Source organism: Schistocerca serialis, chromosome 2, assembly GCF_023864345.2.
Source record: "Schistocerca serialis cubense isolate TAMUIC-IGC-003099 chromosome 2, iqSchSeri2.2, whole genome shotgun sequence".
In the NCBI taxonomy this organism is placed as follows: domain Eukaryota; kingdom Metazoa; phylum Arthropoda; class Insecta; order Orthoptera; family Acrididae; genus Schistocerca; species Schistocerca serialis.
The window spans coordinates 953,310,076-953,336,594 of NC_064639.1; the positions used below are offsets into that span (position 1 = coordinate 953,310,076).

The 26,519-nt window shown below is 46.1% G+C and overlaps 1 protein-coding gene and 1 pseudogene across 2 annotated transcripts in view; one reads left to right on the top strand and one right to left on the bottom strand.

Annotated features, from left to right (window-relative positions):
* The window catches only part of LOC126458331 (uncharacterized), a 499,515-nt gene that overhangs the window by 120,773 nt on the left and 352,223 nt on the right, over positions 1-26,519 (top strand). The gene's annotated exons all lie outside the window — the stretch shown is intronic.
* LOC126459161 (5S ribosomal RNA) lies at positions 2,037-2,154 on the bottom strand (annotated as a pseudogene).

The window sequence follows — 26,519 nt, forward strand, 5'->3', positions numbered from 1 at the left end:
TTGACTGAAACATGTTTAAATGTTAGTGGCGATCTGTGAAATGGGTGGTTTTCTAGAGCAATGATACAACTAAAAATTTTCGGTGGAACCAGGGAAAACTGTTACAGAAACGTTTCAACATTCTAACCAAGCTTACGGATATGAAACTCTGGGACATAGGCCATGTTACGAGGGCAAATCAGAACGTCTTTACCGTTTTAGCCAAATTACGGCTGTAAATGCGAAGTCAGCATGTCTGTTCCCAGTGTTGGATCTTTCTTGGTTCGGCCGGTATTATCTAACGGCAACTCCGCCGCACGGCGCTGCTATCAGTTGTTAAAGATGGCGGTTGTGCTTCATACGTCCACGGCCTTAGAAAAACGAATTGCGATTCGTTTCCTATGGAGCAAGCGATGAGTGTCCATCGAAATATACAGGGAAATTCAGTGCACATATGGGCACATCACGCCATTTCCCGGGAGTTTGATACGAGGTGCGGCTAGAAAAAAACCGGACTGATGCTGGAAAAAACATTTATTTACAATTATTTACAATTTCATGTTATCTCCTTCAATGTACTCTCCTCCTCGGTCTCTACACCGCTCCATACGAATTTTCCACTGTTCATAGCAATGCTGCAGATCATTTTCGGTAAGTCCATACATTACTTCCGTCGCTTTTTCTTTTACTACTTCAACAGTCTCAAATCTAGTTCCTTTCAAAGCTGACTTGACTTTAGGGAAAAGAAAAAAGTCACAGGGAGCCAAATCAGGTGAGTAGGGTGGATGATCTAAGATGGGAATGTTGTGTTTTGCCAAAAACGTCTTCCCTGACAACGCACTGTGAGCTGGGGCATTGTCTTGGTGAAGGATCCATGACTTTTTTCTCCACAAATCGTTCCGTTTTCTCCGTACTCGCTCACGTAGGGTAGCCAGGACGCTAATGTAGTAATGCTGATTCACTGTTTGTCCCTCTGGTACCCAATCAATGTGCACAATCCCTTTGATGTCAAAAAAAACAATCATCATTGCCTTGAATTTCGATTTTGACATTCGTGCTTTTTTTTGTCGTGGAGAACCAGGAGTTTTCCAATGAATCGATTGGCGTTTAGTTTCGGGATCGTAAGTAAAAAACCACGATTCATCGCAAGTAATAACATTTTGTAAGAAGGTGGGATCACCTTCAATGTTTTCCAGGATGTCAGAACAAATCATTCTTCGGCGTTCCTTCTGTTCAATTGTGAGACACTTTGGAACCATTTTTGAACACACTTTGTTCATGTTGAAACTTTCATGAAGAATCTGCCTAACACTTTCCTTCTCAACTCCTGTTAACTCAGACACTGCTCTGATTGTTAAACGGCGATCTTGTCGAACAAGTTTACCGATTTTTTCAATGTTTGCATCAGTTTTTGCTGACAATGGTCTGCCAGTACGAGTGTCATCACTGGTGTCTTCGCGGCCATCTTTAAATGGCTTAAACCACTCAAACACTTGTGTTCGCGATAAACAATCATCGCCGTACACTTGTTGTAACATTACAAACGTTTCACTTGCAGATTTTCCTAGTTTGAAACAAAATTTGATGTTAACACGCTGTTCTTTCTGTATACTCAACATTTTCCGACGCACAGACAAAACGTCAACTACTTAAAACAGACGCCACGGCCAGACTGAGTGCAGGAGGCAGATGAAACTCGAGCAGTAGGCGGAGAGAGAGTCACGTGACAGGCCACGCGACTTTCAGCCTTATTGCATTCGTTTTATTGTTTCACCAGTACTAGTCCGGTTTTTTTCTAGCCACACCTCGTATATCGTATCGGAGTGCTTACGACATAGTTCACGGGCCCTTAAAAATTAATTACACACCGCCCGACCAGGCCATGAAGGCCGCCGTGTCATCCTCAGACCCCAGGCGTCTCTGGATGCTGATATGGAGAGGCATGTGGTCAGCACACGGCTCTTTCGGCCATTTTGTCAGTTTACGAGACCGGAACCGCTACTTCTCAATCAAGTAGCTCCTCAGTTTGCCTCACAACGGGTTAAGTGCACCCCGCTTGCCAACAGCGCTCGGCAGACCGGATGGTCACCCATCCAAGTGCTAAGCCAGCCCAACAGTGCTTAACTTCAGTGATCTGACGGGAACCGGTGTTACCACTGAGACAAGGCCGTTGTATTCACTGGTCGTTAGGGTACCGGAAGGTTACGTGTCGGTGGGCACCTAAGAAGCTGGTGAAACGCAGCGTGTCGGTGGGCACCTAAGAAGCTGGTGAAACGCAGCCGAATGATTGTCTTCATTGAATCATCTGGAATGGTACTCCAGGGAGAAGTGAGAAGGTTTCCTGCACCGCATTGTTATTGGCAATGAAACCTGGATACTGCACTTCTCAAGCACAGTAGAGCATGGTGAGGAAACATCCGGGTTCGGCTGATGTTAACGGCTTTCTGGGGTAGCTGTGGACCGCTCCTGATGGATTTCATGCCACAAGGTGCAACGGTCAATGCTAACAGTTATTGTTCCACGCTGTCACGTCTGAGGGCTGCCATCAGGCGAACGCGCCGAGGGAATCTCGATGTGGATAGCGTGATTCTGCTTCACGACAATGCGAGACCACATGTGGCAACCACACCTGCCGAAAGCTACATGCATTTCACCGGGAGATTCTGGACCACCGACCATACCGTCCAGACCTCGCTCTTAGTGACTTCCAAGTTTTCGGACGGCTGAAGAAGTTCCTGGCAGGACAGCGATTTACAAGTAACGATGAAGCCAAGACAGCAGTCCGACGATGGTTCCGTAATCAGCCGGACGAATTCTCTCGCAGGGTCATCTTAAATTTAGTGCTACGATGGGACAAATGTGCGAACCGGTGTGAGGGCTATGTGGAAAAATAGTGTAAGGTACGTAGAATGTGATGTACATTTATCATTATCTGTACGTAAATAGGGCAAAGACTTTCTGATATGCCATTGTACAAGTAGTTTCCACGATTTAAAATCGCTCATCGGTCGGTTGAAGATGTTCCGCCACCGGGAGGTCCTTCCACTCCCACTGGTGAGTCACACGTTCCGAAAATCAGCGATTCGGTGCATGCAAATCGCATACTGACTGTTTTGAAATGATAACGAGAAAAAAATCCGCAAAGAGGCCTGATTTGTGGCGAGGAAGTTTGTGGTTCTGGAACCACGACAGTGAGTCCGCAAACTCAGCTGCGTCAGTTCGCCAGTTTTGTGCCAAAAATCAGATGACTGTCGTCCCGCAGCCTTCTTACTCGCCAGACCTGACTCCTCATTTCCGAAATTAAAATCAGTGCTAAAAGGAAGCCATTTTTAGAGTATTAACGACATCAAAAAAATTTCGTCACAGACCTTGATGTTATCTCAAATGAAGTTATCCAGGAGTGCTTCAATAATTGGAAACACCGTTGGGAAAAATGTGTGAGAAGGGGAGTTGAGTTCCGTGAAGGGGACAAGGCCACTAATCTGCAAAATTAATAAAACGAATAAAATAATAACAATTCTCACGTACAAAGAAGGAAAGAAGAAAGACCCGTCGAGCTAAAGAGGGGAAAATCTAATGAGTTAAGTTCTTAAGCTCATAACAAATATAATAGGAAATAAAATAAAAAGCCTTACAATTCTTGCAGAGGAGCAGTATTGATTTAGATTTAGTAGGTCATGGAACAGAGGCAATATTCTTAGACATGTTGTAGAGACGTCCACTGAATACAATAGACCAGCTTATCTTTGTTTTATTGATGTACAGTAGGCTATCGATAGGATTCAGTTAACAGATGTGGTACACCTGCTCCACAAACGGGGGATTCCTTCTTACTTAACGAAGACAATTGAAGATATTTATTGCAACAAGGACATGAAGACGAAAATTGGTTCCAAGTTAACTAGCTGCATTGCAGTTAATAGTGGTATTAGACAAGGTGACTCTGTGCGCCCACTATTTTTTTACACAGTCATGACGAGGTGATAAAGAAAGCATTGGCTGACAGTGGGTATAGAATGGGGGATGAAGAAGTTAACAGCCATTTGTTGTGCTAACGATGCAGTTCTGCTCGAAAACAGCGAAGACAACCCGCTGAAATTTTTACTACATACATTCCACGTGGCAGCCAAAACCTAAAAATGGTCGTATCCACTCAAACACCAAAAGTATGATCACACCTGTTGAACCAATTAGATGTAAACTGGAAGTGGATGAAAAAATTGTTCAACAGTTAATGAATGACATTAAAATATCTCCGTATTTTACTGCGCAGTAGCGAACATGTCGAAAAGGAAGTCAGAGAGCAAGTAGAAAATGCAAACAAAGTGGCAGGGCTTTGAAATGATGCTATTTGGAAAAAACAAACGTAAAGGAAAAACAATAATGAGCTTTGAGACGAGACCGGAAACATCAGAAACAAAAATACTTTTGGAAAAATTCTTCGAAGGATCACAGGGAAGACACTGCGAGATAGAAAAGTGAAAGCATTAGAAACTGATGCAACGTGGACCCCATTAATGAGTGGGTACATAAGAGAAATTAGGAATGGAACGAACACACAAACAGGATGGATGAACGGAAGATTGTGAAAATTGTAAGAAATAAATTACCAGCTGGTAAAAGAAGTATCGACAGCCCAAGGAGAAGATGGAGCGACAAATTCAGGCTAGACTGAGGGGTACTGAAAGAAACAGGCTCTAACATAGAAGGAAGAAGGAGAAGAAAGTTTGGTTTTCTTCTGAACAGACTTCGTTTGTAGGATCTGTTGTAAAAATGTGTTAAAAAAACATGTGTTATAAATTTAACTTATGTTTTCTTTTCCACTATTCATTTAAGGTCACAGACCTGGATCAGAATGTCAGTATTTCGATAGTAGGGAAAGGCCGTAAACTGTCCCGTTCCCTTCGACTATCCGACGAATTCTTCCTTTCCGTAGACCGCGGTCACCTCTACGGCTTTTATGCTCTCAGCGCACAGCTGCAGCCTAGCCGTGTACCGCTATAAGCGTGTCGTGTCGTGCTGCGTTGCACCACGGCTATTAAAAGTTCAGCGCAAAGCGGCGAGCAGGTGTGTGCTGCCGCACGTGCGTCTCTGCTTCCGCAATTATCATCAGAGTTTCTTCTGTAAAACTGAAAAAAGCGTCTCTGCAACCCTGACCTTTAAAAGGCGCATTTATCTTTGTCGTAATGTTGCTCCTATATTAGTCGCAGCACTCAAGGCCTTTTGCATTAATCTAAAATAGAGGAAGGTCGAGTAAGAGGAGTCTAATAATTCGTGGAGACGGCACAGGATGTTGGAATTGCGGCTAATCAAAGACTTATGACGGCTAGCCAATAGTGTCAAGCCTAAACATACCTTCCTTTAGAGTCCCATCAGAGGAAGTGGTGTTTGGCCCATCAGCGGAAGTGGGGTTTGGCGCCCCACTCATGCTAGTTTTTAACACCAAGCTACATCGCTTGTGAAGTAAATACACTCTAAGACCAAAAAAAAAAAAAAAGGAACAACACACCACGAACCACGAAGAGTTATGTAAAATGGTCACGAACTGATATTCGTACAGGTATCGACGGAAAATTCAAAATGTAAACTTTGACGGCCGATGGACGAATGTGTGACGCTGCAGCGCGATTTCACCGTGCAGCTGGTAAGAGTAGTAAACAGGGGACATGTCGATGCTAGGGCATAAGGCCTTTGGGATCTTCATTCCTTGTACTAATTTGGACAGTAACTATGCCTCACAGTCACGAGTGTGAACAATATACGCAGATGAAACTTTCCTGGCAGATTAAAACTGTGTGCCGGACCGAGACTCGAACTCGGGATCTTTGCCTTTCGCGGGCAACTGCTCTACCATCTGAGCTACCCAAGCACGACTCACGCCCCGTCCTCACAGCTTTACTTCCTCCAGTACCTCGTCTCCTACTTTCCCAATTTCACAGAAGCTCTTCTGCGAGTCGTGCTTCGGTAACACAGATGGTGGAGCACTTGCCCGCGAAAGGCAAAGGTCCCGAGTTCGAGTCTCGGTCCGGCACACAGTTTTAGACTGCCAGGGAAGTTTCATAACAGGGCACATTCCGCTGCAGAGTGAAAATCTCATTCTGGAAATATACGCAGATGTCAGCATTTGAGGAAAACGTGTAACTGGGGTCAAAGAAGAAGATTGGAGAAATCGGCGAATCGCTCGACGTTTGGATGTTGGCGGGAATGGTGAACCATGGCCGAACACAACGTCAAGAAGGAAGCGGTCGACCTAGAGAGACGACAGGACCGAGTAATCGTCGGAGTGGTGCTAAGAGCCCAGATTCTTCACTACCATCGATCCGATGTGCAGATAGTGCTTCAGTGGCGACGAGAACCGTTAATAGTCGTTTCAAAGAAAAGGCGCTGAGCTCACGGCACCTCTTGCGCCTACTACCTACCACTGACTTCTCTACACCAACAGAACCAGATTGCAGTAATGTCGGTCACATTCGGGCTGGAACCTTATTGAGAAGAATTGTCTTCACTGAAGAGTCCCTCTTCGAACTGATCTCCTGACCACCAAAGGCATGACTGGAGATGCCGTGGATAGCGGTGGAATACCAACCCGACTGTCACCTGCCGTGTGGCACGAGAACCAGTAGTGATGGCCTGAGTTGCCATTTATTTTCATAGCAACACCACTTTTGGTTGTCATCCGCGGCATCTTTACAGTATAGCGGTACGTCGTCGGTGTTCTGCATGCCGTTTTGTTACCGTTCATGGCAAGCCATCCTGAGCTCACGGGTAATGCCCGCGCGCACATTAGATTTTCTACTGCTTGCCTTCGTGTTTGCCAAACCCTACCTTGGCCAGCAAGGTCCCCGAATGTTTGGAGCGTTATAGGGAGCACCTTTGAACCAACTCGGGATTTTGACATCATAACGCGCCAATTGGACAGAAAATGGCACGATGTCCCTCAGGACGACATCCAACAACTCTATCAATCAGTGGCATGCCGAATAACTGATTGCATAAGGGCCAGAGGTGGACGAACGTGTTATTGGCTTGCTCAATTTGTGAAGCTTTTGTCTTACAGTGTATTTTACCCAGCTTCTTAGTCCCACATTTGAAAAACAAACATTTTTAAAACGTATTCCTGTAATGTATACATTTAAAATTCTGACATGATTATATATGCATCAAAAAAAGTTTTGCATCACCTCGGTTCCGAGAATTCCGGAAACTGTACAGAAAATTGGAATAGAGATCAACACAAACATCATTTCTGCCGTTTTTATTGCTCATGAAAACCACACATCGCATGCTGTACCACCATTCGGCGAGACCTTCAGAGGTGGTGGTCCAGATTGCTGTACATACCGGTAAGTCTAATTCCCAGTAGCACGTCCTCTTGCTTTGATGCATGCCTGTATTCGTCGTGGCATACAATCCACAAGTTCATGATGGCACTGTTTGACCAGATTGTCCCACTCCCCAGCGGCGATTCGGCGTAGATCCCTCATAGTGGTTGGTCGGTCACGTCGTCCATAAACAGCCCTTTTCAACCTACCCCAGGCTTGTCGATAGGGTTCATGTCTGGAGAACATTCTGGCCACTCTGGACGAGCGATGTTATCCTGAAGGAAGTCATTCACAGGATGTGCACGATGGGGGCGCGAATTGTCGTCCATGAAGACGAATGCCTCGCCAATATGCTGCCGATATGGTTGCACTATCGATCGGAGGATGGCATTCACGTACCGTACAGCCGTTACGGCGCCTTCCATGACCACCAGCGGCGTACGTCGGCCTCACATAATGCCACCCCAAATCAGCAGGGAATCTCCACCTTGCTACAGTCACTGGACAGGGTCTAAGGCGTTCAGTCTGACCGGGTTGCCTCCAAACACGTCTCTGACGATTGTCTGGTTGAAGGCATATGGGACACTCATCGGTGAAGAGAACGTGATGCCAATCCTGGGCAGTCCATTCGGCATGTTCGGTCCATCTGTACCGCGCTCCATAGTATCGTGGTTGCAAAGATGGACCTCGCCATGGACGTCGGGGGTGAATTTGCGCATCATGCAGTCTATTGCGCACAGTTTGAGTCGTAACACGACGTCCTGTGGCTGCACGAAAAGTATTATTCAACATGGTGGCGTTGCTGTCAGGGTTCCTCCGAGCCATAATCTGTAGGTAGCGGTCATCCACTGCAGTAGCGAGGCACATCATCGACAGTTCCTGTCTCTCTGTATCTCCTCCATGTTCGAACAACAACTCCGAGACCCCTGGACACTTCCCTTGTTGAGAGCCCTTCCAGACACAAAGTAACAATGCGGACGCGATCGAACCGCGGTACTGACCGTCTAACCGTCTTGGCATGGTTGAACCACAGACAACACGAGCCGTGTACCTCCTTCCTGATGGAATGTCTGGAACTGAACGGCTGTCGGACCCCCTCCGTCTAATAGGCGCTGCTCATGCATGGTTGTTTACATCTTTGGGCGGGTTTAGTGACATCTCTGAACAGTCAAAGGGACTGTCTCTGTGATACAATATGCAAAGTGAACGTCTATCTTCTGGAGTTCTGGGAACCGGGGTGATGTAAAGGTTTTTTTTTATGTGTGTAGTTCCCATCAATGATTGCAATGAAATACTCTAGTGAGACGAGAGTATTTACAGATAAATTCTAACAAAAACTTGGAATTATCTCTCAGGGAAACCCAGTGACAGTGTTGAATACATTTTTTTTTCTTTATTGTGTATTTCATTCGTCGTTCACGCAAGTGGTATCTTTTCCAGTTTCAGTAATAACAAAAAGAACAAATAAACAGAAAGCGTCGGAAATAGAAAACTCATGACATACATGCTGCAAGTTTTTCTTGCTGTTTTCATGATTAGGTATCTTGTTATTCCTGCGTCCTTCCAATATGAGGGCTTGCTGCACTGTCTTGTTAATTACGGACGTATTCGTATGGTGTTTCACGATCCCAATACCAATATTCTGAGATTAATAGATACTTGGCGGTATGCTTTGTTATTTTTGGACCTCAAGTATAACACCGCTACGTTTGTTCTCTCAAAACAGTGAAACATTGTACTTGATGCACGGAATATGAACGTTAAACTGGAAAGTGAAGTGTATCGTTCGGGGAATGAAATAGAAACGAAGTAAATACACTACTAAAATTATTCCTATTTCAGCTCACACTCGCCGCTAACTAGAAGGAACACCGTGTCATATCATCACACACTGATCGCATGAACGGGAAAGTACTTAAGGAAAAGTAACTTACTTGCCACAAGGAACAACATTTTTTTATATAGTTATTTCGGGCATATGTTCTCTTGCTAATTTTATATGAATAGTGTTTTGCAGTGACACGTTGGTAAGCTGACACCCGCCACTCGATAAAGACGTTTTCGCGGTACACCCTGCCTATCCACTAATTCTGACAAAAAGTACAACCCAAAGAAGATCATGCTGTATCGTGTCATGTTGGAAACGTCTGACTCGATCTTACCTTTAGGTATGAATCAAGCGGTCAGTCTGAACATCGATTAGTCAAAGCTTAAACAGGAACGACTGTACCACAATCACAACGACGGGCCGGCCGGTGTGGCTGAACGGTTCTAGGCGCTTCAGTCTGGAACCGCGCGACCGCTACGGTGTCAGGTTCGAATCCTGCCTCGGACATGGATGTGTGTGATGTCCTTAGGTTAGTTAGTTTTAAGTTGTTCTAAGTTCTAGGGGACTAATGACCTCAGATGTTAAGACCTATAACGCTCAGAGCCATTTTGAACCATAACGACGGGAGGATCCCAAATTTGACGCCTACGCGTTTCCTACTTAGACTGGGAAAAAAGGCTTCAATCATAGCTCAGTAGTGTGTTCGTCGCGCCTGAAGATGTCCGTCAGTTGCGGCGATGAAATACAAAGTGATTCAAAAAGAAAGAGAAGTTTTCAATTTTTTGCTACAGGCTAAGTATGAGAGACATCGCCCTTCCATTTTATTCCACACACCCTGTTTACTGAATCGACAGCTTCAACAGTTCGATTTGACTTTAAAGAGTAGCTGCCACAGATGGGGCAAAGACTATCTTTTATGTACCCCCACAGAAAAAAAAACCGCAACGTGTAAGGTCTGGTGACCTGGAAGGCCAAAACCAATGAACGAGATCTTTTGTCCAGCTGTGCCAATCCAACGTTGTGGGATGGTGTTGTTAAGATATCGCCGCACCTCAAGGTGAACGTGAGCTGGGTATCCGTCATACATAGAAATGAAATCACTGGAATCTTCGTGAAGTTGACGAAAGAACCAAGTTTACTGCATGTTCAGGTATGACATTGCTGTCACAGTTTCCTCCGCAAAAAAGAAAGGCCCATAAACTTTGTGGTTCAAAACACGTTCAGTTTCATTGAGTCTCTTTCATGTTCGACGACGACGCCGAGATATTGTGACCATCCAGATTCTTACATTATGGCGGTTCACCTTACCCTTCGTCCGAAAAGATGACTTCTTTGGAGATAGGTCCTCTCCCATAGCCTGGAGAACTGAAACGCAAAATTCGTGCCTTCTATTATGGCCGCCGGGACGCAACTGCTACAGTAACTGCAACCTGCACAGCTTCTTAGGTAGTGGTCGTTTCAGAAGACGCCAACCGTCGTTTCAGGGAGCTGATTGTTCCTGGCCTTGTGGACTTCCGAGCTCTCCTATGAACACATCTCGGGCACGCTCGGCATTTTCATCAGACGTGCGTGGCCGACCAGTGCTCTTTCCTTTGCACATGCAACCAAGTTCCAAGAATTTTATATGCCACTCATAAATCTGTTTGTACAGAGGCGGCTTCCTGCTGAATGGATAGCGGAATGCACGTGGCTCCTCAACAATGGATTGACTTCACGCAAATACCAACACACAAAATTATTTCTCTTGTGATGTAGTTGCCATTCGCTACAAACAAACAACACCGCAGCTGTGTCAAAACTTTGAGCCTTCCTGTATCCAGTGACATGCGGATTGTGATTCTGTCGTTTATAGTTTGTCTGTAATAAACAGCTGAAACCTGATGTCTCTTTTGATTCACCCGGTATTGTGGGGATTTCGCAACGACATCCGACGTCTCGGCAGAGGATGATTTCTAGGATGTATTCTTTTTCCTCCTACGTACTTCTCGCGAAAAGACCAGGAAGATATATTTAGAGAGACTCGAGCTAACACGGAGGCTTACCAACAATCAGTCTTCTCGCGGACGATCTTGGCGGTGTTTATAATATATCGATACCCGTTACGGAAAATATACGAGTAGATTTGTCAATGCGAGGTGCTGATATTTTTGTTTTATATTTATTTCACTATTTTTGGTAAATATTTGATCTTTTTTTTACGAGGCTGAGTCAAATGAAAACCTTAAATATTTTTTAAATACACTCCTGGAAATTGAAATAAGAACACCGTGAATTCATTGTCCCAGGAAGGGGAAACTTTATTGACACATTCCTGGGGTCAGATACATCACATGATCACACTGACAGAACCACAGGCACATAGACACAGGCAACAGAGCATGCACAATGTCGGCACTAGTACAGTGTATATCCACCTTTCGCAGCAATGCAGGCTGCTATTCTCCCATGGAGACGATCGTAGAGATGCTGGATGTAGTCCTGTGGAACGGCTTGCCATGCCATTTCCACCTGGCGCCTCAGTTGGACCAGCGTTCGTGCTGGACGTGCAGACCGCGTGAGACGACGCTTCATCCAGTCCCAAACATGCTCAATGGGGGACAGATCCGGAGATCTTGCTGGCCAGGGTAGTTGACTTACACCTTCTAGAGCACGTTGGGTGGCACGGGATACACGCGGACGTGCATTGTCCTGTTTGAACAGCAAGTTCCCTTGCCGGTCTAGGAATGGTAGAACGATGGGTTCGATGACGGTTTGGATGTACCGTGCACTATTCAGTGTCCCCTCGACGATCACCAGTGGTGTACGGCCAGTGTAGGAGATCGCTCCCCACACCATGATGCCGGGTGTTGGCCCTGTGTGCCTCGGTCGTATGCAGTCCTGATTGTGGCGCTCACCTGCACGGCGCCAAACACGCATACGACCATCATTGGCACCAAGGCAGAAGCGACTCTCATCGCTGAAGACGACACGTCCCCATTCGTCCCTCCATTCACGCCTGTCGCGACACCACTGGAGGCGGGCTGCACGATGTTGGGGCGTGAGCGGAAGACGGCCTAACGGTGTGCGGGACCGTAGCCCAGCTTCATGGAGACGGTTGCGAATGGTCCTCGCCGATACCCCAGGAGCAACAGTGTCCCTAATTTGCTGGGAAGTGGCGGTGCGGTCCCCTACGGCACTGCGTAGGATCCTACGGTCTTGGTGTGCATCCGTGCGTCGCTGCGGTCCGGTCCCAGGTCGACGGGCACGTGCACCTTCCGCCGACCACTGGCGACAACATCGATGTACTGTGGAGACCTCACGCCCCACGTGTTGAGCAATTCGGCGGTACGTCCACCCGGCCTCCCGCATGCCCACTGTACGCCCTCGCTCAAAGTCCGTCAACTGCACATACGGTTCACGTCCACGCTGTCGCGGCATGCTACCAGTGTTAAAGACTGCGATGGAGCTCCGTATGCCACGGCAAACTGGCTGACACTGACGGCGGCGGTGCACAAATGCTGCGCAGCTAGCGCCATTCGACGGCCAACACCGCGGTTCCTGGTGTGTCCGCTGTGCCGTGCGTGTGATCATTGCTTGTACAGCCCTCTCGCAGTGTCCGGAGCAAGTATGGTGGGTCTGACACACCGGTGTCAATGTGTTCTTTTTTCCATTTCCAGGAGTGTATTATTTAGTGTACAGAAGTGGTACAAAACTGTATCACTTTTCAACATAATCTCCCCCACGCTCAATGCAAGTCCTCCAGTGCTTACAAAGTGCATAAATTCCCTTAGAAAAAAAATATTTTGGTACTCCGCGCAACCAGTCATGCACCGCGTGGCGTACCTCTTCATCAGAACGGAACTTCTTTCCTCCCACTGCGACTTTGAGTGGTCCAGACATATAGAAATCACTTGGGGCAAGGTCTGCGTCTTTGAGTGGTCCAGACATATGGAAATCACTTGGGGCAAGGTATGGTGAGTATGGTGGATGAGGAAGACACTCAAAATGCAGGTCTGTGATTGTTGCAACTGTTGTACGGGCAGTGCGAGGCCTTGCATTTTCATGTTGCAAAAGGACACCACGTCGCTTTGATTTGATTTCAGGCCGCAGATGATTTTTTTAGGAGATCTGTGTATGATGCACTGGCGACAGTGGTACCTCTAGGCATGTAATGCTCCAAAATGACGCCTTTTTCGCGTCCCAAAAGAGAGTCAGCATAGCCTTCCCTGCTGATGGTTCTGTTCGAAACTTCTTTGGTTTTGGTGATGATGAATGGCGCCATTCCTTGCTCGCTCTCTTCTTTTCCGGTTGGTGGAAGTGAACCCAGGTTTCGTCCCCAGTAACGATTCTTGCAAGGAAGCCATAACCTCTCGTTCAAAGCGCCGAAGAAGTTCTTCACAAGCATCAACACGTCCTTCTCTCATTTCAGGATTCAGCTGCCGTGGCACCCATCTTGCAGACACTTTGTGAAACTGGAGCACATCATGCACGGTATGGTGTGCTGACCCATGACTAATCTGTAAACATGCTGCAATGTCATTCAGTGTCACTCGGCGGTTTTCCTTCACTATGGCCTCAGCTGCTGCAGTGTTCTGAGGAGTCACAACTTGTTGTGCCTGACCTGGACGAGGAGCATCTTCCACTGAAGTCACACCATTTGCGAACTTCCGACTCCAATCGTAGACTTCCTGCTGTGGCAAACATGCATCGCCGTAGTGAACCTTCATTCGTCGCTGAATTTCAATAGGTTTCACACCTTCACTAAGCAAAAGCCGAATAACAGAACGCCGTTCTTCCCTGGTGCAAGTCGCAAGTGGGGCGGCCATCTTTATACGGATACTGCGACGGTGTATGTGCATCTGCACTATGCTGCCTCCTACAGGCCATTCTGTCGCTGTTCGTAGCGCACTTACCAACTTACAGGATAACGGTGCGAAATTTCGATTTGTTATTACAAATTTAAGGTTTTCATTGGCTCGCCCTCGTAATTGTAGTAGAACATAATTCGAACTTTCACTGTGTGAAGGAGTCTTACTACTTGAGCTTACAAAACGCTCAATCTTTCTCCTTGTCTGTGGGAAGCAAGTATATGTTCGTCAAAAGCAGTCGCTGAAAATGAGAAACAAAAATCTACATAATAAGATTGGTCTATGAGGTGGGCGGTGACTTGTAAGGAGAAATGCTGACGTTATAGGCGCTTGGTGCTACCAACAGAACAGTAATGTTTAGCTTCAACACGCATTTTTGACACAACTGCTAGGTGGCTGGCGTTGGCAAAAATGAAATGAAAAAAAAAAAAAAAAACGGGAAGTCGACATGAACTGTTCCAGACAAATCCGATATGTGACGAAACCGAGCGACGCACCAATCGGAGAGATTTTATTGTGCCACTTACGTTCAGTTACCATTGTTGGCAAAGTGGTTATCACCAAGCGTGAACGTGCATCGTTTTCCTTTCAGTTCTTGCTCTAAGGGGGATAGGCAGGCTGCTAGTTTCTTGATGTACACAATATCTAAAAATTAAATCGATACTTAAATATATAGCTCTGAAAAATGCAGCATATTTACAGTGTGAAGACTGTATTTTTATGGGCCGGTTCGTCGATATTTTCTCCAATCGAAACGTTTTCTCGATATATCGAGAACTTTCGTTGATATTTATTTAAATATTGATATATATGACTGCCGAATCTTTTAAAAATATTAACAGTCCTAGACGATTCGTGACTGCAACAGGAAGCGAGCAGGGGGAGTGTCATTGCCACAGAAGTGCCAGCCGCCACACACCGTGTCAGGCGGAGTATAGATACAGTGTAGATGTAGATGTGTAATTCTGTTGCATAATATCGATTTCCACTCATCCAAGAATGGAACATTATTTTTTTCCTATACTTTACTTGCTTTTCATGTGACAATATTCTGAAGCTGTAAAGATACGCCTTGTTGCACTAGCGACAAATAATTGTGTAAAAATTTGTTCTTCGACGTAAATTTAACGAGATGCATTACAGCTCAAAAACATCAATATGGTTCAAATGGCTCTGAGCACTATGGGACTCAACTGCTGAGGTCATTAGTCCCCTAGAACTTAGAACTAGTTAAACCTAACCAACCTAAGGACATCACAAACATCCATGCCCGAGGCAGGATTCGAACCTGCGACCGTAGCGGTCTTGCGGTTCCAGACTGCAGCGCCTTTAACCGCACGGCCACTTCGGCCGGCTCAAAAACATCCTTGCGCCAAATATAAGATCTTTAAATAACACCATTAAACTGCAGAAGGCCAGATTCAGTAGCAATTACGTCGTGAAAGTGGCAGTTATAAGGCCTTGATGTGTTTTTCTAGGTCCACCTGGCTTGCCACAGGGGTCTGTTATAAATGCTAGCAGCAAAGCCAGTCGCTGTTTCAGACGAGAAAAAAAATCGCCTGGGAAATAACGGACTGTGAGCGCCATGATCTATAAGTTAGATTTCGGAGTAGACGGCGATGTGTAAATCATGTGTCAGTTAAGGGAGAGGAGATAAAGTAGAGCCACGGTGGTGGCGTCTTTGGAGATACTGACCAAGCGCCACGACACGGTCCCCTATCACGTGTCAACACAGTCTCTGATCCGAGGTCGCAGTGCGTTTACGCGCTGCTCTTGCCGACGGTTTCTGTCGTGCCGAGCTCAACACTATCAGAAGCGGCCTTTTGCTAGCATTTTATTTATTCATTATTACGTATAATCTCGTTACCCGCCACCATCTGCAATGTAATGCGGATCGTATTTCCACACTGCTACACACTGTTGTAAACAACTATAGTAAAATATTCGCTTCAAATTCAAATGGCTCTAAGCACTATGGGACTTAACATCTGACGTCATCAGTACCCTAGACTTAGAACTACTTAAACCTAACTAACCTAAGAACATCACACACATCCATGCACGAGGCAGGATTCGAACATGCGACCGTAGCAGTCGCGCGGTTCCAGACTGAAGTGCGTAGAACCGCTCGGCCACACCGGCCGGCTATCCGCAGTCCATTATACTCTATGTTCGCTGCTCTGAGATTCCCACAGGAGGTCGGACGTATTGGTGAATACACACATATCCGAGAGAACGGACACCACGCGTTCATATAATTGATACACCTAGCTGCGTAATGGATCCACCTTCTTCAATGCAGATGTACAAATACGTCCAACCTCCTGTGGGAATCTCAGAGCAGTGAACATGGAATCTAATGGACTGCAGATAGATGGCGCTCGGTGGGAATGTGGATCGGCCGTGAGACTTGCCGAGTTGAGGCGATAGCGCTGTGTCCCGGATGGCGCCGTGGTTAACACTCCTGCTTAGTAAGCAGGAGGTCCCAGGTTCGAATCCCTGTCCGATACACATTTTCAGTCGTCGCCGCTGATTCCGCTTAATGTCCCGCTGCAGATGGCAGCAGTGATCCCCTTCAGTTTATATACGAGGTGGAATCCAAAATTTTCGAACTGGAGCTGCCATCTGGAAAGATGGACTAGTAGATCTTTGCACTGCTAGGTGGCGAGAGCTGTATATCTAATGAGCCAGTGTACGGAGTGGCATTCAGCTGGGAAGGCGTGTTGCGTGTCCACAGTGATTTCCGTAATACTCTGTGTTTAGTGTGTGGCGATTTTACAATGGATCCGCGAACAGAACAGCGCGTGTGTATCAAATTCTGTGCGAATCTCGGGAAGAGTGTTACGGAGACCCTTGCAATGATTCAACAAGTGTTTAGGGGACAGAGCATGAGCCGTACGCGTGTGTTTGAGTGGCACGCTCGCTTCAGGGCCGGCCGTACAGACGTCGAAGATGATGTTCACACTGGAAGGCCCGTTAGACGCACAACGCCAAACATTGTTGCCAAAGTTCAACAATTGGTTCGTGCGGATCGACGTCGAACCATTCAAGACCTTGCGGATGAGGTGGGTATTGGTTATGGGACATGTCAACGAATGTTGACTGATGAATTGGGCATGCATCGTGTCGCAGCAAAATTTGTGCCAAGGATCTTGACTGCCGATCAGAAGGCACAGTATCTAGAAGTGTGCACGGGCCTTCGTCAGACCGCATCTGATGATCCAACCTTCTTGTCGCAGGTTAACACCGGCGACGAGAGCTGGATTTACGGTTATGACGCAGAGACAAAGCAATAATCGTTCAAGTGGAAGAGCCCGGGCTCTCCAAGACTAAAAAAAGCGAGACAGGTGAAGAGCAAAGTGAAGAGCATGATCATCGCTTTCTTCGATACCAAGGGAATTGTGCACAAAGAATTCGTCCCACCCAACCAAACAGTGAATTCCGCTAACTACTGTGACGCTTTGCGAAGGCTCCGTGTAAACGTGCGGCGACGACGGCCCGAACTTCGGCGTCAAGGGAAATGGCTGCTGCATCACGACAACGCGCCCTGCCACACATCCTTGCTCACCAGGACCTTTTTGGCAAAAAATAACATGGTGGTTGTGTCCCACTCACCGTACTCGCCAGATTTGGCACCTTGCGACTTCGCGCTATTCCCAAAACTGAAACTCAAGTTGAAAGGCCGTCGGGTCGACACTCTAGAGAGGATTCAAGAAGCATCGCTGGCGGTGATAAACACACTCAAAGAACAGGACTCCCAGAAATCGTTTGACCAGTGGCAGAAGCGCTGGGACCAGTGTGTACGTGCGGATGGGAAGTACTTCGAGGGTGATGGTGACCACTAGTCCAAAGGTAAGGTTCTCAACAGATGGCAGCACCAGTCTCGAAAATTTTGGATAGCACCTCGTGCAATGTCTTACAGCTGCAGATTCTGCGAGGCGTCCGTAGTTTTGGACATGGCCGAAAGAACAGACACCACGCATTCATATTCAGATAGCGCATGAACTTTAAAACAATAACCTTCAGAGTTTTAAAGACGTTCTTTAAAAAATACACGTCTACTATTGTAATTTCCAGAACCAGCGACCATGCAAGCTATCGTGTAAAAAGTGCAGCAGACGCAGTGACAATGTGGTCACAACAAACATTTATTTACTGTAGAATACCCTGCGCCTCCAGGCAACCGCTTATACTTTCAAGGATTTTACACTACACCAAATACGTTACCTGTAAGACATCAAATATAAATAAGCACAAATACAGTTAACACACACATACAATAATATAATCCTTCCTAGCTTCGTCAACTGAAAGTACTTAAAACTCGAAGAGAAGCTTTAAATTATTATACAACGGCCATAGCTGAATGAGCCACCAACTTCAAAGTACTTTGACTGAAACAATTTTTCAATGAATAAAACAATTTTTCAGTGTATAAAATGCATATCTGAACCATTAGCTGTTTTTATCTTGACATCTTTTATCCAGACATCTATTGGTTTCGGTCTTGGACCACCATAACGGATGAAAGATTAAAATGGTTTAAGCCACCATATTGCATTGGTCATTACTTAAAATGTGTTTTGCATGTCACGAATGTAAATATATGACACAGGACCTTAAAAGCCAACATACGAATACTACACTACTGGCCATTAAAATTGCTACACCACGAAGATGACGTGCTACAGACGCGAAATTTAACTTACAGGAAGAAGATGCTGTGATAAGCAAATGATTAGCCTTTCAGAGCATTCACACCAGATTGGCGCCGGTGGCGACACCTACAACGTGCTGACGTGAGGTAAGTTTTCAACCGATTTCTCATACACAAACAGCAGTTGACCGGCGTTGCCTGGTGAAACGTTGTTGTGATGCCTCGCGTAAGGAGGAGAAATGCGTACCATCACGTTTCCGACTTTGATAAAGGTCGGATTGTAGCCTGTCGCGATTGCGGTTTATCGTATCGCGACATTGCTGCTCGCGTTGGTCGAGATCCAATGACTGTTAGCAGAATATGGAATCGGTGGGTTCAGGAGCGTAATACGGAACGCCGTGCTGCATCCCAACGGCCTCGTATCACTAGCAGTCGAGATGACAGGCATCTTATCCGCATGGCTGTAACGGATCGTGCAGCCACGTCTCGATCCCTGAGTCAACAGATGGGGACGTTTGCAAGACGACAACCATCTGCACGAACAATTCGACGACGTTTGCAGCAGCATGGACTATCAGCTCGGAGGCCATGGCTGCGGTTACCGTTGATGCTGCATCACTGACAGGAGCGCCTGCGATGGTGTACTCAACGACGAACCTGGGTGCACGAATGGCAAAACGTCATTTTTTCGGATGAATCCAGGTTCTGTTTACAGCACCATGATGGTCGCATCCGTATTTGGCGACTTCGCGGTGAACGCACATTGGAAGCGTGTATTCGTCGTCGCCATACTGGCGTATCACCCAGCGTGATGGTGTGGGGTGCCATTGGTTACACGTCTCGGTCTTGTTCGCATTGACGGCGCTTTGAACAGTGGACGTTACATTTCAGATGTGTTACGACCCGTGGCTCTACCCTTCATTCGATCCCTGCGAAACCCTACATTTCAGCAGGTTAATGCACGATCGCATGTTGCAGGTCCTGTACGCGCCTTTCTGGACACAGAAAATGTTCGACTGTTGCCCTGGCCAGCACATTCTCCAGATGTCTCACCAATTGAAAACGTCTGGTCAATGGTGGCCGAGCAACTGGCTTGTCACAATACGCCAGTCACTACTCTTGATGAACTGTGGTATCGTGTTGAAGCTGCATGGGCAGCCGTACCAGTACACGCCATCCAAGCTCTGTTCGACTCAATGCCCAGGCATATCAAGGCCTTTATTACGGCCAGAGGTGGTTGTTCTGGGTACTGATTTCTCAGGATCTATGAACCCAAATTGCGTGAAAATGTAATCACATGTCAGTTGTAGTGTAATATGTTTGTCCAATGAATAATTGTTTATCATCTGCGTTTCTTCTTGGTGTAGCAATTTTAATGGCCAGTAGTGTACATGTACACAGAGCAGTACTGAAGAGAGGATCGCCCGCAGCTCGTCGTCGTGCGGTAGCGTTCTCGCTTTCCACGCCCGGGTTCGATTCCCGGCGGGGTCAGGGATTTTCTCTGCCTCGTGATGGCTGGGTGTTGTGTGATGTCCTTAGGTTAGTTAAGTTTAAGTAGTTCTAAGTTCTAGGGGACTGATGACCATAGATGTTAAGTCCCATAGTGCTCAGAGCCATTTGAACCATTTTTTGAAGAGAGGATCTTAATACTACTTCAGTACGTTTCGATGAATAACAAGGCGTTCGTGCGTATAAGCCAACGGAACACATATTATTTGAAAATACAGCTTGGATTGCACTGCACTCTCAGTGAGCTGTTAGTAAGCTACAATAGATTGACACCAGAATAATGTAGAATGGAAGGCTCCCAAGAACAAACCACATAGCTTTCAGAAAGAATGTAGTAAGCATATGCTCACCATTCTAACCCCGAGGCAATGCGCTCGAAATAAGCTCGTCCAAAATGGTGGCAGGCGCCACAGCTAAACGGAGTGCAACTGCAGTGCGGTACACGCAACGGCTCCTCCCAAGGCATCACTGCAGAGGTGAGTCAGTCCGCTCTGCCCCTGGCTAGCGATAGCGAACCCTCTCGAAGAATCCCGCCTCTTGACGGGAAACTGAGCCCTGTTGCTCACTGCTGGCTATCCGCTGCGCTCCACACTGCACTGGCCTCCCCTGCAGTGGGCCAAACCCGGGAACACAGCTAAGCTTTCTTGCCGAGAGCATCGTGGTCACACCGCTTGCCAACCAAAGCGGTACCATCTGTTACAGTTCCAAGAGCACTGCCGCACTACCTGCGCATACCCCATTTGCCGCTTACCCCCTTGTGACAACCACCGAAGTTCCATCTGTCGATCAAGAGCAAATTTACTCGTCACAAGCTTAATCGAAAAATCGTGCGCCACGGCTCACACACGAATCGATGAGAGAGTTTGCGAGCATCAAAATATGCGACATATGTCGTTCGTGCACATGTAGCCTACGGGTAGCGTCTTTGGTTACAAATCAAAACGTCCTCGGTGATGAATTCGAAGTTTTTGAATAAAAATCATCAGCAATCGCTGCTGAAGATTTCTAGCATATGAAGTCACCCTTGTTCTGTCAAAGAGAGCGGAGGAACGGACAGAGGTCCAGGGCGCTCCCTTGCCATTGGGGTGGGAAACTTCCCCTATAAAAGGTGAAAGAATCAGAAATGATCAATGGCAGGAGGATGCAGCAGGCAATAGAAACCATTTCCTTAAATACACATAATGTACATTCACAAGACATTGAGCCTGTAACTGAAAAAGTGCCATTATGATCTCTCTATTCGTTAAAGATGCCGGAATAGTCCTCCATTCAGATCTCTGAGATGGGACTGCCAAGAGGAAGGTGACCAAGCCATGGAGGATTGGAATGCGTTTTTACGGGAATGAGTAAAAGAGAAGGTCACGAGAGAATATGGACTGAGAGGGGAGAAAGACTAATTGAGTTCTGTAATAGATTGAAACTAATAATAACCAATACTCCATTAGAGAATCACAGGAGGAGGAAGTACAATTGGAACAGGCCGGGGGAACAGGAAGATTTCAGAGTACATCATGGTCAGGCAGAGATTCTGAAATCAGATATTGGATTGGAGAAGATACAGACTCAGATAAAAATGGCTCTGAGTACTATGGGACTTAACATCTGTGGTCATCAGTCCCCTAGAACTTAGAACTACTTAAACCTAACTAACCTAAGGACATCACACACATCCATGCCCGAGGCAGGATTCGAACCTGCGACCGTAGCGGTCGCGCGGCTCCGGACTGAGCGCCTAGAACCGCGAGACCACCGCGGCCGGCAGACTCAGATAACAATTTAGTAACGATGAAGAATAGGTTGAAGTTTAAGTCGGCAAGTATCATTGCACAAAGAAATGGGATAGGAGAGCAGTAAGGAATGAAGAGAGGCGCTTGAAGTTCCCTGAGGTTATAGATACTGCGAGAGTATCACAGAAGCTGGGAAGGGAAAAGCAGTTACTAGGAAGGTAGCTGCGAAGAAACCATGGATAACAGAAGAAATATCTCAGAGGAAAGAAGCAAGTAAACAAATGTTCAGGGAAATTCAGGAATACAAATGTACAAATGTGTGTCAAATCTTATGGGACTTAACTGCTAAGATCATCAGTCCCTAAGCTTACACACTACTTAACATAAATTATCCTAAGGACAAACACACGCACTCTTGCCCGAGGGAGGACTCGAACCTCCGCCGGGACCAGCCGCACAGTCAATGACTGCAGCGCATTAAACCGAACGGTCAGGAATACCGAACTACAAGTCACTTAGGAGTGAAATAAATAGGAAGTGCAGGGAAGCTAAGGTGAAATGGCTGCATGAAAAATGTGAAGAAATAGAAAAAGAAATGATTGTCGGAAGGACTGACTCACCACACAGGAGTCCAAATAACCTTCGATGAAGTTAAAAGCAAGGACGGTAATATGGTAATATTACTGGCGCAATAGAAATTCCGCTGATAAATGCAGAGGAGAGAGCAAATAGGTGGAAAAAGTGCAATGAGGGTGTCTATGATTGGGACGACTTGTCCGATGGCAGAAGAACAAACAGGAATCGATAGAGAATAGTATTACAATTTGAAATGGCTTTGGAAGACATAAGACCAAATAAGGCAGAAGGAATAGATAAAATTTCATCAGAGTTTCTAGTATCTTTGGAGGATGTGGCAACAAAACAACTATTCATGTTGGTGTGCAGAATGGGCGAAACTTGCAATGTATCTTCAGACTTTAGGAACAACACCATCATCACAGTTCCGAAGACTGCAAGAGCCGACAAGTGTGAGAATTATGGCACAATCAGCTTAACAGCTCGTGCATCCAAGTTGCTGACATGAATAATATACAAAATAATGGAAAAGAAAACTGACGATCTGTTAGATGACAATAAGTTAGGCTTTAGGAAAGGCACTGAAGAAAAATCAAGACATGTTCGTAGGATTTGTCGACCTGGAAATATGGTGAAAGATGTTCTGAGAAAAATGCGGATAAGCCACAGGGAAAGACGTGTGATATAAAATATTTGCAAGAACCAACAGGGTACAATATGAGTGGAACATCAAGTACGAAGTGCTCGGATTAAAAAGGATCTAAGGTAGGGGTGTAGCCTTCCGCCCTTACTGTTCAAACTATACGTGGAAGAAGCAATAACGGAAATAAAAGAAGGGTGTAAGAATGGGATTAAATTTCAACGTGAAAGGATATCAATGATAGAAATGTAAATGTCGTGTGTTTAGGGCCTCCCGTCGGGTAGACCGTTCGCCGGGTGCAAGTCTTTCTATTTGACGCCACTTCGGCGACTTGCGCGTCGATGGGGATGAATTGATGATGATTAGGACAACACAACACCCAGTCCCTGAGCGGAGAAAATCTCCGACCCAGTCGGGAATCGAACTCAGGCCTGTAGGATTGACATTCTGTCGCGCGGACCACTGTTTTTGCGTTTTGGTCGGTATTGTTCGTTGCGTTTGGTCTGGACGTCACAAAACATCCTTGCAAGTTGATCGTTGATTCCTTTACTCAGTTTTATTTATTACAGAGAGCAGACAGCCCTCTAGCCGAACACACTGAGCTGCCGTGTCGGCACCACTCAGCTGCCGTGGGCGGACATCAATGATAAGATTCACTGACGACATTGCTATCATGAGTGAAAGCGAAGAAGAATTACAGGGTCTTTTGAATGGAATAAAGAGTCTAATGAGTATAGAATATGAACTGAGAGAAAATCGAAAAAAGACCAAAATAATGACAAGTAGCAGAAATGAGAACAGCGAGAAACTTATCATAATTGGTGATCACGAAGTACATGAAGTTAAGGAATTCTGCTACCTACGCAGCAAAACAAGCCATGAAAGGCGGAGCAAAGAGGACACCAAAAAAAAAAACAAGCTAGCACAGACGAAAAGGGCATTCCAGGCCAAGAGAAGGCTGCTAGTATCAATTTAGGCCTTAATTTGAGGAAGAAATTTCTGAGAATACTCGTCTGGAGCACAGCATTGCGTGGTAGTGAAACATGGACTGTAGAAAAACCGGAACAAAAGAGAGACGATGCACTTGAGATGTGGTGCAACAGACGAATGTTGAAAACTGGTGGACTGTCAAAGCAAGGAATGAGGAGGTGCTTAGCAGAATCGACGAAGAAATGAATATGTGGAAAACAGTGACTATAAGAAGGGACAGAATGATAGGACATGCATAATAACTTCCTTGGTATTAGAGGAGCTGTAGAGGGTAAAAACTGTAGAGGAAGACAGAGATTAGAATATATCCAGCAAATAATTGAGAACGTAGGCTGCAAATGCTGCTCTGAGATGAAGAATTTGGAGCGGGAGAGGAATTCGTGGCAGGCCGCAACAAACGAGTCAAAGAATTTACGACCAAAAAAAAAAGTCCGTATCTTTTGATTGCATTAACTTAGAAGCAAGTATTTCGATACCTGTACGCATTCCTGAGAAAAAGCGGTCTTGCAGTCGGGCAGAGACAGACGGAAAACAAGGGGATCCTATAAGGATTCCGTTTCTACCTATCGAGGTACGGAACCCAAAAAACGGTAGAAGACCAAAAATTCTTAAACCATGGTACTAAATTTGTTGATCAGCTACAGCACAAGCGCAACAGATGGCTTACGGTAGTTCCTAATCTTAACGACTGAAAAGGCTTCAGGAAGCTGCTGTTGCGCAGTTCTGTACGTATGATCTATGCTAACACTACTTACGCCTATGCGAGTGTCTCCGATTGCTGGAGGCAGTATGCTAAATATCTAGTACTGAAGTTTCAGGAAACAAATAGCATCCCAAAACAGTCCCGTACCTACCGCAAGTCAGCCTTGAAATGGAATCACAAGTGAACTACCGCTTTTTCTTTAAAATTTCAACATAGGATTATACAGCCAACCGGTTGCAAATAACTGTTTGGTGCATTGACCAACTGTTCGACACCTACTAAGGGTGTCTTCATCAGAATGAAATATTTGAGAAACCGTAAAATTACGTTGCAAGGAAGCAATGGTCAACATTTAGAACTATGCTCAAGTCAAAAATAAAATGAAACACTCTGTATAAGCCGATGTTGAAAATAGTACACGGTTGCTGAGGAACAATCATGTTTAAAACTGCTTTTCTAGATATTCAGGTGATGTCGGGCGATAAATCTACATCTACATCTACACTACTGGCCACTAAAATCACTACACCACGAAGATGACGTGCTACAGACGCGAAATTTAACCGAATGCGTACCATCACGTTTCCGGCTTTGATAAAGATCGGATTATAGCCTATCACGATTGCGGTTTATCGTATCGCGACATTGCTGCTCGCGTTGGTCAAGATCCAGTGACTGTTAGCAGAATATGGAATCGGTGGGTTCAGGAGGGTAATACGGAACGCCGTGCTGGAACCCAACGGCCTCGTACCACCAGCAGTTGAGATGACAGGCATCTTATCCGCATGGCTGTAACGGATCGTGCAGCCACGTCTCGATCCCTGAGTCAACAGATGGGGACGTTTGCAAGACAACAACCATCTGCACGAACAGTTCGACAACGTTTGCAGCAGCATGGACTATCAGCTCGGAGACCATGGCTGCGGTTACCGTTGACGCTGCATCACTGACAGGAGCGCCTGCGATGGTGTACTCAACGACGAACTTGGGTTCACGAATGGCAAAACGTCATTTTTTCGGATGAATCCAGATTCTGTTTACAGCATCATGATGGTCGCATCCGTGTTTGGCGATATCGTGGTGAACGCACATTGGAAGCCCGTATTCGTCATTTCCATACTGGCTTATCACCCGGCGTGATAGTATGGCGTACCATCGGTTACACGTCTCGGTCACCTTAAGTTCGCATTGACGGCACTTTGAACAGTGGACGTTACATTTCAGATGTGTTACGACCCGTGGCTCTACCCTTCATTCGATCCCTGCGAAACCCTACATTTCAGCAGGATAATGCACGACCGCATGTTGCAGGTCCTGTACGGGCCTTTCTGGATACAGAAAATGTTCGACTGCTGTCCTGGCCAGCACATTCTCCAGATCTCTCACCAATTGAAAACATCTGGTCAATGGTGGCCGAGCAACTGGCTTGTCACAATACGCCAGTCACTACTCTTGATGAATTGTGGTATCGTGTTGAAGCTGCATGGGCAGCTGTACCTGTACACGCCATCCAAGCTCTGTTTGACTCAATGCCCAGGCGTATCAAGGCCTATATTACGGCCAGAGGTGGTTGTTCTGGGTACTGATTTCTCGGGACCCATGCACCCAAATTGCGTGAAAGTGTAATCACATATCAGTTCTAGTATAATATATTTGTCCAGTGAATACCCGTTTATCATCTGCATTTCTTCTAGGTGTAGCAATTTTAATGGTCAGTAGTGTAGTAAGAGAACCTATGCAT